A 10,038-nucleotide genomic window follows, 5' to 3' on the forward strand; every position below is an offset into this window, starting at 1 on the left:
ACAGAGTTCGGTCTATTAATTGTTTCATGTTAGATATTCTATGTGTTTACCTCAATTGAAAAAAAAAAAAAAGAATGTTTTTGCTAGTATCAGATCTGCTGTGGAATTGGTATTGTATGTCCATGAATTCTTCCTTTCTCAGCACGTGTTCCTCACTAGAAGAAAATGCTGTTACCTTTAAGCTTTGTCAAAATTTACATTAAAATACTTGTATGAGGACTGTGACGTTATGTTTTAAAAAGAAAAAAAAAGGTGTTAAGTCACAAAATGCGGTAATAAATATTTCATTTTTGATTTTTTGTTAAGCTTTTGTGTTTTTAATCATGCTTAGGAGAGACCGAAGTTATTGGAAGAGATGTCTCAAACAAATTTCTTATCAGCACGGAGAAGAAAGGTTGGAAAAATCAGAAACAAGCTTGTCATCAGAACTCACAGAATAATTGAATGAAAGAACGTCTGAGGTTATCTATTTCTGCTGATTATTGATATTTATGCCAGACTAAACAAAATTTACAATATTCTCTCGCCAGCTTGTGTTTCAAAGAGATCTCTAATATCTGTACTACCTGCTAATAACATAAAGGCTGACTGAGTTGTGAAGGCCCAGATAGCAGACCAGTAGGCCAGTGGGTGTTAAGTGTATGCGTACGTGCCCCCTTAACCACTGCAGAGCATATCCCCAGCTGTTTAGCTCAGAGGTGAAGAATGGCTGCAATGCAAGAGTAGGTTCAAAAGTTTTAGGAGGAGAAAAGCAGCTTTGAGTTTTATGAGAGCTTTACCTGTGTGAGAATTGTGTAATCTAGCCTTTGAGATGGCTGTATTGCTTTTTTTCTCTTCAGTTGTTTTCAGAAGGAGAAAAATAGAGAGAAAAAAAAAAAAGGAGCACCAACTAATAAGGGAAAATGTTAATTTGATATTTTATATATAAATGGCTCTTGAAGATTCATCATGAGAGTTTGATTTTACTTAAGCAAAAGCTTATGGCATTTTGAAGCAACTAAAGGGTGTTTGTGCTAGGAAGACATCTGCATGGCTAGAAATAGCCACTTTTTGCTGCCCTCAGTGGCACTGCTCTGTCAGGGGAGCAGGATGGGGCCCAGAGAGCTGAGAAAGCTGTAGCTTTATCTCTGGGAGGAGAGGAGGGGAACAGGGCTCCTAATTGCTTTAACTTTCTAGGAAACACACGTTACTGACTTCACCATCCCTCAATGTGTAACCCTTCTCCTCCTTGCTCCTCCTCATCATTCCAACTGGCCAGAGTGTTACTAAAAACTTTGACAACTTTTACCTTTAAAATGTGTAAAGATGCTCAGCGTTGTAGTTAATATTTAATTTCTTAGCCGAGTAAATGGACCCACGATGCTGTCGACAGAAGGGAGGATGCCAGCAGAATGGGTGAAAGGACTTAGCAATAGGGCCCTGCTTTGTTGGCATTTTTTTCAGGTACCCATATGAAATTTAGGTGATAATTACCTGCTTGTCTTTGATGCTCTGTCCTGGTTAAAATCATGGCTACTCCTCAGTTGTGTAAAAGAGGAGCACACCCCAGGTTCCCATTTCCAAATTCTCAGATTCTTGCAATGCAGAAAATACGAAGGCGAGATTGTTTGTGTTGGCACTTGCAAAAGGAGGCTTTTCTATTTTATTATTTTTTTAATCAATACTTTATTTCCTTGCAGATCTTTTCTTTACAATTTGAGGAGAAGTGTCAGAAAACGTCCTTGTCCTGGTAGATGGACAGGGAAGAATTTATCCACAGTAGTGTATTGGGTTTTTTTATAATGAACTGAATATTTGCATTGCTGTGTTGTCTTTTATTTTCTTCCCCACCCCCCCACCCCCCCTTTGGGCTGTGCTCTCCACGAGATGTGTTGCTGAAACCCAAGGTACAATAACATGCAGAGATTTCTCCATCTGAGATTTACTGTTTAGCATGGAAGGTTCCGATTTTGGTATTTTTAAGAACTGCTCAGCTGTCAAAAGCAAACAAAACGGGAATAATGTTTTGACAGCGGAATAGTGTTAAAGAAAATAGTCTGAATAAAAATTGCTTATGCTGTGGGAAAAGAGGGGTAACAGAAGAAACACCTTTTGTTTACACACACACGTGTTTATAATGCCAAATTTCCATTTCTCCGAGCGGGTCTGGGCCGGGAGCTGTAGCCACCACAAACAAGGGATTTTTCTTCCAGATTTTCCTGCCTTTCAGGCGAAGAGAGGAGGGGAGCGCACCTCCGCCAGCGCGCCGGCCCGAGCCCTGCGCGCCGCTGCCAACGGGCACCGCGGGGCCGAAGAGGAGATGCCCAGGAGCCTGGCGCTTCCCCTCGCTCATAGCCGCAGAGGGAGCCAGGCAGAGAAAAGTGTCCCCAGACCAGGTTTGCGAGGGCCGGGGGTCGGGGCCATGCGTGGGAAGGGGTTGCGGGGGAGGCAGCACACGGAGCCACTCGCCCAGCCGGTGCCGCCGGCTGGTTTCGCCCATCGTGCCAGCGGCTCCCAGGGCTTCCCGAGGGGAGAGAGGATCTCCCGGCGGCGCCTCGGAGGGGCGATTCGGAGGCAGCAGCCCGGTTGCCGCCGGCGGCGTGCACTGGGACGAGAACCCGTTCAACCCAGGAAATGCCCAAGCCTTTTCCCCAGGAGTGGCGCGATGGGACCGGGGGTCTCAGACCCGCAGGGCCCTGGGTTCGGTCCAGGAGACGCGGGGCCGGGTTTGGAACATGCTGACAGAGCTTCGGGGAGACAAAACCCGCTGGCGGTGCGGGAGGGAGAAGCAGGCACCACCGGGAGGAGCGGGACGGGGCGAGGTCGGGAGGGTGGGACAGGAGGGAATGGGGGTTTGTGTGTGTGGGGGGGGAAGGTTTGAAGACAGATTTTAATATTAATAGTTTTGATAGCAAGAAAGAGACAGACAGAAGGGAGGTTGCTCTTCTGGGCAGAGTCTCTGCGACAGTGATGATGGATGACCCCTCACAGCCAAACAACTCCTCCCCTTCGTCCCCGCACGGTGTCAGAGCTACTTTCCTTGCAGCTTTAGGAATAAAATAAATAAACACCCTCGCCCCCTTCCTCTCATCGATTTATGGATCACTATAAATCAATTACTGCTCTCAATATTTTAGAATCTGCTTACATAAAAGGGGGTCTGCGGCTGGGAAAAAAAAAAAAAAAGGAAAGAAAAAAAAACTCGTTAACGTTTGCCTTAGTAAGAACTGCCTTGTATAGTCCTGCAACTGAAAAAAAAAAATGCTGCTAATAATTCAGGTTTAACCATTTCCTAAGAGCCGCCTTTCCCGGGGAGGGGGTGGATGTTGTAGATGTGCATCTCCATGAGCGACTTTCCAACTAGGGGGTTCCACAGTGGGTGTAAGGAGCAGTTCACCCAGGCGGTGCGCGTAACCCCAGAGCTCAACTCTCAGAAAAGGAAAAATAGGAGGAGAGAGGGGGAAAAATGGAAGGAAGCCCCATAGGATGGTCCCCATCCCCCCAAACTGACTGTGGTGCCATGAGAGGGCGCGGGGCCGGGCGGTGGGGCGCGGAGCCTGGCTCGGTGGCTCCTTGCTCAAGGAATGAGGAGGCAGCAGGGGTAGAAAGTGCTTGAAGTTGGATTTCTGTCGCTTTCTCAGTGTTCTCCCATTTGCAGCAGTGTTTGAGGATCTCAAGGTGTTTCTATGGCTACGTTGTGTATGTGGGAGGGTCATATGTGGGGGTGCCCAAGAGAAAAGGCAACTCTTGGGTGATCATTTATCAATGTCACCCACATAATGATTCTCTCTGCAGCCTTCTATTGATGAGGATAATTACATTAGCTCAGAGTGACTGATCAATGAAAAACCACCAAACAAAAACTTCTTTACTCTCCTATAATACCAAAAACCGATACAGAAATAAGATAGAAAGAGAGGGTGGGATTTCCCTTTCTCTTCCCTTTAGAGATGATTTTTGCAACGACCAAGGGAAGTAAGGAAATTCTATCCGATTAGGTTTGGGGCTTTTTTTAAGGAAAAAAAAATAAAAAGAAAGAAAAGAAGAAAAAAATGAAAAAGAAAAGGGGGGAGGGGGGGGTGAAGAAAAAAAGAAAGAGGCTACCATTTTGTGACATTGTCCTCTCCAACCTCTTGCCATTACCCCTTGCCTGGTAAAGGTAAATCGTTATTTAAAGAACGAACAACCTCTTCTCCCCTGAATCCCAAATCCTTCTCTTTTATACTTGTGTTTTGTTATCAGGGGTGGAGTGTGAAGGAGGATGGAAGACTACTATAGTTTGGAGCTGCGAAGAGGGAAAGGGCAGGCAAATAACTTCGTTCGCAGTTGCAACTGTCTCTGTTTGTCATGTTTTCTTTGTTTTTATCACTTCATAAAGTGGCTCTATTAAAGATGGAATGTGGCCTCCCTGAGATGCTGCTCTGTCGGTGAAAGTTTGCAATTAAATTACGGGTTAGTTTCTTTCCAGAGTTAAAAATCAATGTTTTCTCAATTAAAGGGAATTTTAATGCTTTTACTTGGGAGTTGTTAAGGACGCCGTAAATTTTATTGCAATGCCTCTGAGCTCTGAAGCCCTGCCAGAGGACAGGTTGATATTCATGTTGTTTTTGGGGAAGCAGGCTGTTGCTGGTTTTGTTCTCCCTCTAAAGGGCCTTCTTCAAAAAGCTCAATCATTTTGAAAAACTGAAAGACAAACTGATACAAGGGGGGGGGGGGAGGGGGGCGGTGGAGTCAAGGCCATTCCTTCTGCCCTTCCCTCTCCGTTCCTTACTGGCGAGTAGCACCCCTCGCACTGGCTGATCAGCCTGCCTCAGTGTGTTTCTACGGGGCTCAAGGGCGGGTTTTCAGTTGGTTTATGGAAAGAGGTTTTCATTTAGGAGCACATGTTTCGAAGTCCCTCTCCCTCTGGAGAAGGGCTGGAGCGGGGCCGGTGCAAGGGACTACACCACCGCCGCGCACCCCACGGGCTGCTCCGCAGAGGACTTCTCTTCGGTGGGCGTAGCGCTAGTAAAGGTCTGTGTCCGGTCCTGGTGAAGACCTTACAGTTCTGTAAGCATCTTCTTACCTAGCGCACACTGGCACTGGAAGCTGAAATAGGACTGCCAGAGGTTCCCCCACTCGACTCCACTCTCCACCCCCCCCCCCCCAACCCCCCCGGATATTTTGTCTTTACAGGCTACTGCCAAGTAAAATCCCCGTCAGGAGGCAGATCCTGAACCCATTTACACGGGGTTAATTCCTCGAGCCGCAGGAGAGCTCTTCCCCGGGCCGTGAGATCAGAAATAGGCCCCTATCGCCCGGTTTTGTACGAAGCGTGTTTAAAATACCTTAAATTAGCTCCATGAAGGACCGGTGCAAACTCCTTTGATTAAAGCCACCGTCAGGTTCATCGAGATTAGGATAGAGAAAACGCAAAGTAGGATGTGGTTCTTATTTATACTATAGGTCACTGTGAACAGTTGGAAGGGGAGGATTAGAGACCGCCTTTGAAAGGGCGACAGAGAGCGCGAGAGAGATGTAACACGGTGATTTGAACCAAGGTACTTCATGTGTCCTGTCCCATGTCCCGTCCTCCCCCCGCAGCCGTCCCGGCCGCGCGCCTCCTCCCGCGCTGGCCCCGGCGTCCCGCACCGCTCCGACGGGGACCGACACCGGTAATCCCGTCCCTCTGATTTACACTCCAGGTTCATATAGTTCTGCTGGACTCTGGTGCGGACACTAAACACAGACAGCCCTTGGAGGGGCGGGTGGAGACAGGCAGAAAAAGAAGAGGAAGGGGGCCTTTCCACTTCCAGGCTTGTGTCTCTGTTTAGAAATGCAGGGCAAAGGAGAAAACGAAGCCATAATCTAGTTTTCACAGAGCAGGTTTACTTTCGGACCTGACTGAAGTGAGGGGGACGGGGGGCAGCACAGTTCTTGTGTCTGCCTGGGGCGGAGGTGAGGAGCCTTATTTATTTTATTTTTCCTGCGTCTGTTTCCCCAGTTCGGAAACGTTTTCAAATCTGTGAGCCTTGAATGGACAAATACTCGCTATTAATGTGGGACATGGGCGAGTGGCAAAAAAACTGAATGGAAACTGCGCGGCAGCTTTGGGAGAAGCTAACGATGTGCTTCAGCTCTTGCCGTTGCGGGGAAGGAGAGAGGGGGAACCCCCTTCTGATTAATAACTAGCAGGGTAATGTTGAGGGCTTTTTCTGCCCGATTGCCTTTTTGAATTAGAGCCGATTTCTTCACACTTCAATAGGGCCTGTCTCTTTTAAAATGACTGACAGATTTGTTTCTCCTTTTTTCTCTCCCTGAGACTTAATGATGTAAATTTTCTAATTAGTTAAATCACGTTGCTTAAAGGCCTTAATATTTACCGGGCAAAGAACGATAGCAGCGTTCGGAGCTCTCGAAACAACCAGCGAAATAACATTAGGCTTTCGAGGGTGGGAGAGGGGGAAGAGCGGCGGGAGGGGCGGATTGGCGGAATATCATGTAAAATGAGGGAGAGCTGAAGTTCAGCCCGGAGCTTCTTCCCTCCTCCCCCCCGCCCCTAAACCCGCTTTTATTTTTCAATCAGCTAAGATTTAATTAGGAGCCCTCGGGCCGGACGATCTGATATTTTCTCATTAGTTTCCCATCAGTAATCTTGAGTGTTAGATTGGCTTAAAGGTTGTCAACATTTGACCAATTTTATTTAAGGCAAAGAGATCGCGCCTTGTAGCTCCGGGCCCGAGATCGGGAAATAAATCCTGCCCCGATCAGCGGAACTAACACGCGAAAAAAAGGATGTTGACAATTCATCCTTGTATTTAATAAGTTGCATAAAGTGCGGGGCACGTACACGCACGGGGTGAGGCGAGACGAGGGGACACCGGTTGCAGGCCAAGGCCCGGTAACACGCACACCCGGACGGAGGGGTGTTGGTGATGGTGCGTGTGTCCGTGTGTGTACACGCGTGTGTGTCCGTATGTGTACACGCTTGTGCGCTTGCGGTGCGGACTCCCAGGCGCAACGTCAGAGCGCCCCCTGCTGGCCGCGCCAGGCGCCGCCGTGGAGCAACGTCCCGCTTCCCTGCGCGCTTCCCTGCGCACTGCCCTGCGCGCCCCGGGGTGCGGAGTAAAGGGTTAAATGCGCGGGGCGCGCAGGCAGAGGACAGCGCACGTTAGCAGGAAGCGCAGCCCTGCCTCGCGCCCCTTTTGCTCCGGGAGGTTGTAACACGAACTGTGCACAGGGCGGTCTTCTTCCCGCTGCTGCAGAGTGGGGTTTGTGGGTGGCGATGAGGAGGAGAAACGCGTTGTTGTAGCCCCCGCCGCTGACTTCATGTCTGGCTTGGCAGCGCGAAGAGGGGCAAGGGCAGCCCCGCTGGCCCCATGCCAGTCCTGCTGCCCCACAGACTTAGCTCCCGGCACCCCGCACGGCAGCAGAGCAAAACAACGGGGAGGTTGGGGAGGGGAAAAGGGCAATAAAACGCTGCCAAGTGAGCGTCACATGACCCCTGTAATTTATAGGTAAGCCCACGGTTTGGTGTTTGTTGAAAACACGATAGAAGGGTAAAACCAACCTGTCTGCTGCGATTTCAGCCCGGGCTTCCCCCCTCTGAGAGAGCGCGCTGTTCTGCGCCGTCCTGCCCGCACCCCGCGCTGACCCCGCTTCCTGCCGGGCCACGCTCCCCGCCAGCCCCGAGGAAGGGCTGGGGAAGGGGCCTGGCCGAGTGCAGAGTGCGGAGAGCCCGCGGGGCTTGGACCGCTCCAGCCGGGCAGCGCCGATGGTGGGCAGAGCAGGCAGGACTCCTCCAGAGCTGCCCTGAACCGCCCGCGTTTAAAGAGGCGCCCGAGTCTCCTGTACACCGGGGCACCACGGTTGCGTGTTTGTAGTTTCGAGGGATATTTTGCCATTTAATAAAAAATACAAAAAAATCCCTCAAACCCAACGTCCAGTTCCGTCGGCTCCTGGCTGCCCCCAGCTAAGACCAGCCCACACAATGCTTTGCGGGAGATCTGTCTAGCTGGAGCGAGACAGTAGCTGCTCGAATTTATTTTCTTTTTAAAAATGTGCGTGTGCGGGAACGAGTGGGGGTGGACAAGAGTATTTATCAGAATACAAGGAGATACCTTTCTTGAAACAAAGGCAAGGGGAGTCATCTCAGTTGCAAACGCATCGGGCAAAGACCAAATAATATTTATAGGAAGGCATTCAGAAATACAGTGTGCTTAAATAACAACACAAATGCTTCCTACAGTTGCTACAGCGCAGCCTAATAAAAAATTAGCCTTACTGTCAGTCTTGTCAACATCTTAAGTAAATTATCATAGCGATGGTCTTTGAAGAAGAGAACCCGCACCCCTTGCTAAAACACCTCCTATCATTAATCTTAACCCACTTGAAGATTATGATGGAAGGAATGGGATCAGTAACCATTATAATCTCAAATTGCTGTTAAAAACTCCGCTGTTTATTTTTCAACCAAAGCGAATGTAGCTGGGAAGCGCAGAGCGGGAGAACAGGCAAACCCGAGAAAGGCAGAACAATCGAGGAGAATCCTGTTGCAACCTCGATGATAAACACATGGAAAAAGCTGTTACTGCTCTGCGGATTGCTGGAATTTGTGTAGACGTTAGGAAAACAAACAAAGCGATGGCTCCGCACCAGTTTTGTAAATGCATCGGTACACTCGAGGAAAGGTAACTTCTTCAAATTAATTGTATTTTCTCGGGTATTCGGTATTTACCTTTACCTACATCGGTCATTTTGTAAAGATCAAGACTATTAAAAAAGTACTTGCACCTTTCATGCTCGTATCTGCAAATAAATTCATTTTGATCTTTACTGCTCGTACTTGGGTCTGTATTGCCTCTTTTTCTAGGATCGTCAGAATAAAGTCTGTAGTATAATTTTATGAGGACCCGACATGCTCGAAGTGAAACCTTTTCAGGAGCGACCTGTGATTTTTATTGTAGCCTCTCCTGTTAGAGTATGACCCCCGTTGGAAATGCATTTTTACAGCTGAAAAATAAATTTATTATTTTTTTCTTCCCCCCTCCTTGTAAACTGCTTCTAGGGCTTGGCAGAGAAGGGAGGATCTGCTGGCTCAGGGACACCCAACCTGAAATGTTATCAATGTGTCTTTACACCTTCCATGAATCCACAAATCGATGGGAGCTGGGCACGTGCCTGAATGCAGTCAAACTCAGCAGGTTTTTGGAGTTAGTCATTCAAAGCGTAGAAGTTTACACGAAGCCTTTCCCCAGCACGATGCACCCCGGCCGGTCCTCCTCTCGCTCCCCTCCCTCAAAGTCAAAACCAAGGGTGCCGTGCAGGCAGGGCGATGCAAACCGAAACGACCCAAAGGGCTGTTTTAGCCGGGCAGAGCTGCTCTCCCCGCCGCTCCCGCGGGGACACTCTCAGGCAGCGGGGCACCGGCGGCATAGCCGGGAGGGCTGTTCTGCCCCTCCGCCTGGGGCGGGGAGGGGGGGGAACCGGGGCGGGTGATGCGCGGGGCGCTGCGGCTGGGGCGGAGGGAGCGGGAGCCGAAGCTCCCCCGCCGCGGCCCCGCAGTGACCCCAGCCAGGGGCTGCGGAGAGGTGAGAGGTGACGCTGGGAGCCAGTGCAGACCTGGCCCTTTTAAAGCCACAGTTAATCAGTCCTTTACTAAATTAAAATGTAGGAACCAGAGGGGAAGCAATTTCGTTGTAAAGAATTACCGTGCGCGCCCCCAGAACGAAAGGGTATTGCAGTGAGGACGGAGCGCTCTGCAGCGGGGAGAGCTATCACCCAGGAGCACTCCGGATAAAATGAACTAAAAAATTATGCGAGCGTTGTGAGGACCCGACAGACCCGCGCGCGCGGGGGATTAGGCACTGCGCGCACACACCAAGGATAAAACAAATACAGTAAATGAGGGACCGAGTTGCTGAAAAACTTCAGCCTCGTAAAGGACTCAACGGGGAGGTGGCTGTGGGAAGCGGGGGCTGCTTGGTGGGACTGCCCACCTGGCTGAGGACCCGAAACTCCACTGCAGCAGGGGAAAGGATTAGAGTGGGGAAAGGTGATAAATTTCCCCGACAATTCATT

General features: G+C 49.5%; 1 protein-coding gene across 6 annotated transcripts in view; it reads left to right on the top strand.

The window, feature by feature from the left end:
- MEIS2 (Meis homeobox 2) overlaps positions 1-299 on the top strand; it is a 175,460-nt gene extending 175,161 nt beyond the window's left edge. For all 6 annotated transcript variants that reach the window (XM_061463407.1, XM_061463405.1, XM_061463410.1 and 3 more), the window contains one exon: positions 1-299. This exon is cut by the window's left edge and continues 1,175 nt beyond it. The gene's annotated coding sequence lies outside the window, so the exon portion shown is untranslated.
- The last annotated feature ends 9,739 nt before the right edge of the window (positions 300-10,038 follow it).

The sequence above is a fragment of the Pezoporus flaviventris genome, unplaced genomic scaffold (genome assembly GCF_033815535.1).
Source record: "Pezoporus flaviventris isolate CSIRO_AGI_PZ_B2104156 unplaced genomic scaffold, CSIRO_AGI_Pfla_v1 ptg000036l, whole genome shotgun sequence".
Classification (NCBI taxonomy): Eukaryota; Metazoa; Chordata; class Aves; order Psittaciformes; family Psittacidae; genus Pezoporus; species Pezoporus flaviventris.